Source organism: Miniopterus natalensis, chromosome 17 (genome assembly GCF_054644295.1).
Source record: "Miniopterus natalensis isolate mMinNat1 chromosome 17, mMinNat1.hap1, whole genome shotgun sequence".
In the NCBI taxonomy this organism is placed as follows: domain Eukaryota; kingdom Metazoa; phylum Chordata; class Mammalia; order Chiroptera; family Miniopteridae; genus Miniopterus; species Miniopterus natalensis.
The window spans coordinates 14,269,150-14,277,017 of record NC_142097.1 but is presented as its reverse complement, the minus strand read 5'-3'; positions in this window follow the sequence as shown (position 1 = coordinate 14,277,017).

The window sequence follows — 7,868 nt, the reverse complement described above, 5'->3', positions numbered from 1 at the left end:
GATCGCCGCCTAGGGGTCAGGCGGAGGAGGTGCAGCAACGCCTGGGGTTACCTGAAGGTTTCCTTGGAGAGAGCAGGATGCACCAGCAGTTCTTCACCTTTTTGAGGATCTGAAGATAAGCTCTCTGTAGAAACCCACATATTCCCAGAAGGCCTAGTATCAAGTCCTCTCATCCACCCCAGCTCTGGCATGGACCCCGGTTAAGATCCCTGACTGTGGGCAAATATTTCTCACCTTCCATTTCTCAGTCCAATGATAAACGGACACTAAAACCTAATGTTTCATTCAGAAATAGCCAAGCAAAAGTGTGACCATTCATATCTTTGTCCCTGTCGGAAGCTTTATTTATTTTTTCTTATCGAAGCTGTTTAAATATAATAAAACTTTACCTAAATAAGTAAAGAAAATATCATTAACTGAAAATAAATTTAGAACTGAAAAGGCAAAATAATATGAAGTTATGCAAGATGTTATCATGGGGGAAAACTAGGTGAAGGGCAGACAGAATCTCCCTGTACCTTTTTGCGGGGAGGAGAGGCAACTTTTTATGAACCTATATTATTTTCAAATAAAAAATTTTTAATGGAAAAACTTTAAATAAGGTAAATTGTAAAAAAGTATAATACCACCTAGAATAAATTAACACATGAACTAGTGGTTGCCTGTTCATTTTTAAAAGCCAATTTGCTATTAGACAATTTAAAATTGGAAACAAAATATAAAAATTCATGAAAATGTTCCAAACAAGCAAAGCAGACATATTTGCCTGAAAATTATTACGACAGTTTTGTTCATTTTCCAACTGAACAAAATAGACAAAAAGAAATACAGATTCCCAGCATAGTCTTGAGGTTCACAAAAAGCTCTGACATGAGGCCAAAAAAACTGATGATTGAAAAAGCCTGAAGCACAAAGAGTTGTAAAAATGTAGCCACTCATCCAGCCCAAGTGGCTCAGCGGTTGAGCATCGACCTACGACCCAGGAGATCGAGGTTCAATTCCCAGTCAGGGCACATGCCCAGGTTACGGGCTCGATCCTGAGCAGGGGACGTGGGGGAAGCAGCCGATCAATGACTTTTTCATCATTGATGTTTCTATCTCACTCTCTCTCACTCTCTCTTCCTCTCTCTGAAATCAATAAAAGTACATTTAAAAAAAAATACAACCACTCGAGGTGAACAGCTAGGAAGGCACCCATGTTATGTTTGTGCGTAGGAACCCCCATGTGGATCCAGCAGACCCGATTGTCAACTCCGACTCACCCTTTGCCCACTGTCTTCCTTTCACATGGTGGGAGGAATGCCTCTCAAGGTGCCCTGTGCAGGAAGGACCACGGGCCTGGCCTTCTTTCTCTGCCTCACTATTGGAGTCTCTGCACTTTATGAGCGGTCTCTTCAGAAATGGGGACTCAGCTACAGCTGTCAGGAAACTGGAGTCATCCCCCTGGCCAGCTGGGAGCTTCCTGCTGTTGCACATTTGTTCTTGGTGGGAAGGAAAGCAGAGAGCAGGGGCTCTGCCAGCTCCTTCAGTCACCATGTTGGTGTCTGCAGTGACCCAGCTTGAGCAAGGGGCCAGGAGGGCAGAGAGACCCTCTAGGGAAAGCTCCTGACTTCTCCAGGGCTTTTGCAAAGCAGTTCTTCTAAGCTTGAGATTCCTGGGCGTGGGAAAGAAGGGTTGGGTCCCTGGGGTAGTCCCATGCTTAGCCATGGGTTGTGTGGGACGGGGCCTCCACTCGTGACAGCCTGAGCCTGGGACTGCCCAAAGCCTTTGCTCCCTTCCCCTCGGGGGCCGGGAGCACAGAGCCGTGCAGAGGAAGAGCCTGTCTTAGACTCAGCAACTCGGGCTTGGATAACCAGGAGGTCCATTTCTTCAGCTATAAAAAGGGAATTATAGTCAAATCTCCTTGGAGGTGATACTTTCCAGTTTAATGTGAGGTTGTGTCTACGAGGGGACCTTAAAAACCTGAAATACTGCCCAAGTCTAAGTTGTGTTTTCATTTTCTCTCATCATTGACCTTACGAGAGGAACCATGAGGAGCAAAGATCTGTAAGGAGACGGGGCATGGCCTGGCCGAAGCCTGTCCCTGGGGCTGAAGTCGTCAGAGACTCTGAAAGATGAATCTGTCTGTGGGCAGGCCAAGTGGGCCAGAGGAGGCAGCTCCTGAGCTCCTGATGGTGGGCTCTAGGGAGGCCGAGGTCAGCGCGGGCCCGGAGTGAGGCTGGTGGGGGTAGACAAGGAGCTATAAGACAGCAGGAGTGATTGCAAGGAGAACTTCCCCTGCAGGCGTCACCTGTGAGGGGAGGAGATGAGGAAGGGCACATCAGGACAGGCCTGGAATTGGGGGGTGGCTCGGAGGCCTGGAGTTCACAGCAGCTGTGCCCACAGCAACTTCCAACCAGGGCGCCTGGTCTCCGCCTGCTTCCCCTCTGTGGGCATGGAGCTGAGAGCAAAGCAGGACCTGGTGACAGCCAGCAGAGGCACAGGCAGGGGGTGAGCCTGGGGGTGGCTCCGGGAAAGCGGCCTGGTGTGGAAATTCAGTAGAGCCTGCACCTCAGGCTTGCAAAGTGCCAGACACTTGATGACACTTTAAATGCCACAGATAAGACAGTGAGAGATTCTCCAGGTGGCAGACGAGACAAGAGGGCAGGAACCTGGGGGCCTCTGAGGTTCAAAGAATAAAAACACCTTGGATACCCCTGTGACCGGAGTTTAGGGGGAGAACACAATGTGGCCTAGCTGAGCCCCTAGCTGGGGCATATGCCCGAGGGGCTGTGTCAGGGATTAAGGGCTCGAGGCCTCTTGGAGCCTCCACATTGCTGGGAACTGGACAAATCCTGTCAGGGTCAAGTGTCAGGGGGAAACGCCAAGGCCTAGGGCTCAGGCAAGAATCTGCCCCCCACACACAGATGTCCCTGTTGGACGGTCACCAGCATGTGGGGAGGGCAGGACTTGCCCCACCCTTCACTTTCCCTGTGGGGGGCATCTGTGTGAAAGACCCCCTGTTCCTCTCTTGACCCCTCCTTTGTAATCAAATAAAGGGGCTGAAGTTGGCCAGAAGGTAAGCTGCTTGTGGATGGACGCTCGTTCAGCGTGGCATTCCAGGGCCTGGCCAGAGCCATGCCCATGATGGGAGATTGAACCTGTGGACTGTGTGAGTGTCCCACATTCAGCTGCACCAGGGACAGTGACAGGACGCAGCTCCTGAGTGATGTGTGTGCAAAATGGCTCTCTCGCGGGGCTGGCGGGGCTCAGTGGTTGAGCATTGAACTATGATCCAGGAGATTGCAGTTAGATTCCGGGTCAGGGCACATGCCCGGGTTTTGGACTGGACCCCCAGTAGGGGGCGTGCAGGAGGCAGCCAATCCATGACTCTCTCATCATTGATATTTTTCTCTCTCTCCCTCTCCCTTCCTCTCTCTGAAACCAATAAAGACATATATATTTTTTAAATGGCTCTCTCTCCTCCTTGCACCCTCCTGCCTGTCTGTGTCTCTCCCTGCCTCTGACTCTGGCTGTGTGACTGCCCTGTGGGGCTGTGCTTGCTCTCTCCAGGTGGCACTGTATGTGTGCCTTCTTTGGAGTCTTGCTCAGACTCCCCCTTTCCTTGCCTCCCCAGTCCGTGCTTGACCTTGCCCCTTGCAGCTCTTCCTCTGTGGGTTTGTCTCCCTGGCCCCACATCACTGACAAAGGCTTATTTAGATTATATCTCGCATTTCTCTCTGGCTGGAGCGGTGAGAAGCCACCTGGATTTCTCAATCTCCAGTCAGCTGCCCCTCAGAGGGCACCACGTCCTGCACCTGATGATCCCTGAAGCCGTGTGTGTGTGTGTGTGTGTGTGTGTGTGTGTGTGAGTGTGTGTGTGAGTGTGTGTGTTTTTGTGTGTGTGTGTGTGTAAGGAATATGGAGCCGGTTGCCTCAGAGGCCTCCCACCTCTTTAGGTCCTGAGCACTTGCATTTCCTTCTTCCTTAGAGCCTGTCCCCTGGGAAATGGTACTTACAGAGATTGAGGAGTTTAATACATCTTTCGCTTCCCCTCTCTTTTCTGAGGCCCTGAGCGGGAGCAGCAGAAGCTGTTGCTGGCAGCCCCCGAGCCCCACCCCGGGTGCCCGGGTGAGAGGGGGGGCGGTGTGGAGCCTCAGCCAATTTGGAAAGCCCGTGACCCAAGCGTATTTTGCAGCAGCAGTGTCCAATTCTGCCATTCAGGCATGCCATTAGTGTGCATGCTGCCACACAGGAACTGGTGACAAAAGGCACAGCCTTCCCCACCCTCCCCATGCTTAGAAACTAACGGCTCTAATGAGAAATGAGAGCTGAAAGGCGAGGGATGGGGGGCAGGCCACATCAGTGTGGATCTCGGAGGAGGCTGAGCCATTTGTTTTAGAGGAGAGGGGCTTGTGGACCAGCTCGCTGAAATGCCACCTGAATTAGCCACTGCTCCCTGCACAGGGTCCCTTCTATCCTTCCTCCTCCCTCGTTGCTCTTGAAGGGAACCTGTTGACATGGCACTATAGCTGCTCTCTTTTCTTCTCTTTCTCCCCTGGGGCATCCTCGGTCCCCTCACCCAGTGGACTTTTTAGAGCCATAAACTACCCTGAGTCCAGTAGCCCTCTTCAGAAAGGACAGTGAGGACAGCCTGGGTGAGAGAGAGCTGGGGGGCGTGCATTGCTCCTAGCCTCCCCTTTTCCATGGCTTTTTTTTTTTTTTAATATATCTTTATTGACTTCAGAGAGAGGAAAGGAGAGGGAGAGAGAGAGATAGAAACATGAATGATGAGAGAGTCATTGATCGGCTGCAGCCCACAACCCGGGCATGTGCCCTGACCGGGAATCGAACCCCGATCGCCTGGATCCTAGGTCAACGCTCAACCGCTGAGCCACGCCCGGCCGGGGCTTCCATGGCTTTTTGATTGTGCTGTGAGTTATTTAGCCAACGATAGATGTTTACGTATATTTTTAAGAGCTTGTATTTATTAACAGCCTGCAAAGAAGGAGACTAGGAGATTTATACCAAAAGCACAATGAGAAAGGGACAATTTGAGGAGCAGGAAGAGATACGGAGCATAGAATTGTAAAGGATATTTTAACGCACAACCAAAGGTTCTTGAGATATTTTCCAAGTAGACAGAAGGCAAAAGAAAATGAGCCCATTCTGAGCTGAGAGTGGGGTATCGGTGACAGGGCAATGGAGTAACGGCTGATGGGCTAAACTCCTACTTCTAGAGGGAGGTGAGGCCGGAGAACCTGGCTGGGAGATGGACCAGGAGGCGATCACAGCCAGGTCAGGGGCTTAACAGTAGATGCTGGCCAGGGCCCCGTGCACCTGCCCCGGTCCATCAGAGAATGTGCAGAGAAAGGCTGGCGTCCTCTAGGTCAGTGTTGAGTAGGGCCCTGAGGAGCTGGGTCCCGGAGGTGGGGACAGCCTGGGGGTTGGTGACAATATCAGGAAGGATTTCCTGGGAACTCCTGAGGCCCTGAGGCTCCCAGCCAGGGCCAGGGAGCCGTCCCAGAAAATGTGTTGTCTCTGATGCAGGACCTGCAGCTCGTCCTCCAAGAAGCCATCCTGCCCCCCTGCCCCCTGCCCCCTTAAACCTACCAACAGGCCTTCTGGAACCCCGTTTGCCATGGCGGCAGAGTGCTGAGTGATTAGTTAGATGGTGAGCAAACATTTGCTAAATGGGCTTCTTGGCTCCCGGGTAATGAACAGCCCTAGCAGGAGAGAAAAGGGGGGAGATGCAGTTTGGGAGGTTCGGGCATCACTGACAGTCAGCCAGAGCAGGCCCACTGAAGGTGGCTGAGGGGGCGCTTGGGCAGCTGTGCTTGGAAGCAAGGAGAGGGACTGAGGGCTGAGCCCTATGTGGCTGGGAGGAACGGAGCGCAGGCAACAAGGCGGCATGGGATACTTTCCGAGCTTGGAAGCAGCAGGTGTCTGGGAATGGGACTCTGGCCCGGGCAGATTTCCAGGGAGCGCTCCAGCTTGCTGGCACGGGGAAAGGATCTGGCTGAGCAGAAGAGGCAAGTTGCGATGATGAAACCCACTGTTGAGGAACATTGGCAAGCATGGCACTGGTGGGGACCATGTGCTTGGAGAGGGAATGGGGGTGCGGGGTAGGGAAGAGGACCTCAAGTGGGGGGATACATCTCCACTTTTAGAGTAAAGTCCAAGTTCCTCTGTAGGCTTTCTGGGACTTCTACTTGCCAGACCTGCCTCCTGCACCTCCCCAAACAGCTTTCCCAGTCCTCAACTTACAGCTCTTTGCTGATACCCCAAATGCGATGCTACTGCATGCCTCCAGCCCTCTGCCCCACATTCTTCTCTGGCCACCTCATCCTCTGAGAGCCATGGAGTGTCACCTCCTCCTGGAAGCCCTCCCTGACTGCCCCACCCCAGGTGAGTTTCTCACTGCGGGGTGGGGTGTGCACTAGCAGAGGCAACAACCCCACACTGGTTTCACCAAACCTATACCCGTTTCCACATTTAGGCTCCAAACTCCTTGAAGAAGAGCCATGTCTTCTCATTTTTAGGTCCCCAGAGCCTGGACCAATCACGGGCACACATCGGCTTGTTCAGCACTTGTTGAATGAAGTGTAGGGAGCCAGCAGAGCTCTGGGTCACGGAAGGAGCTTGTGTGGAGAGATTCAGACCACCAGTGGCCGCCCAGCCCCTCCTTCAGGTCACGGCTCAGAGTGGAGGACTGTGTGGCTGGAGTGGCGAGAGGGAGAAGAGGAGGTGGCTTTCTCTCAGGGCCTAGGGCAAATGCTGAGCAAAGATGGCAGAAGGGCTGGCCCCATCAGGAACAAAGGAGTGACCTCTGCCACTGGGAAGACAGACTTCCAGGGGCAGGAACCTCCCTTCCCTGAACCACCCAGGAGGGATGCTGGGGCCTCCCCTTTGCCCTTGACTTGTCAAGTTGCTGTGGTGTTTTGGGCAATGGTGTCATAACTGGGTGGCATGTGACCTGCTGAGTGACAGTGATGTCATCCACAGCAGAACTGCTTTTATTCCCTCGACCTGCTAGAGAAGCTGCTAAACATACATACACCGGGCGTCCTGGACCCCTTTGCCTTGCCCCTAATAACCGTCGGCATCCAGAAACTGCACTGTGCTTAACAGAAGTGGATCATTTATAGAACATTAGCATTTCTCGTTCTGACATTTCACTTCCATATTACAGGGACTTACTAAGTCTTTTTTAAAAAATTTAATAAAGTGCTCGGACTCTTGATTTTCCCACTGAGGGTTTTGCTATCTAAAATTGGAAATGAAATCAACAACTCAACAACATCCTTGGGTTCTAAGGGACAGTCAGGCTTTGACACTGGCCTGGGTAAGAGCAGGCACGCCATCAGGGAACAACCACAGGCCAAAGACAATTTGTTCCGCCCTTGGTGGACTCCCTTTAGTGCCCATTTCAAGCCTTGTAGGGAGGAGGATTTGTCTAGACCTGAAAACACAGCCCTGCCCTGGTCGGTGTGGCTCGATTGGTTGGAGCATTGTTCCAGATACTAAAAGGTTGCCGGTTCGATTCCAGGTCAGGGCATATACCTAGGTTGCAGGTTCAGTCCCCAGTGGGGGCACATACAGGAGGCAACCGACCGGTGTTTCTCTCATACATCTCTCTCTCTCTCTTTCCCTTTCCCTCTCTCTAAAATCAGTAACACATATCTTCAGGTGAGGGTTGAAAACAAACACAGCCCTCTTCCCTCTATTTGAGAAATCTCTCCTTTCTCCAAGGCCAGAGAGGCAGGTGCAACCTCCAGACCCAGTCCACTGCTGTCTGGGTTGGTCCCTGAGCTCCTGGAAATCCCTCTGGGCTCCAGGAACTGGCAATTCCTTTCCAGCCACCCCAGAACCCCCTAAGAATCAATAGC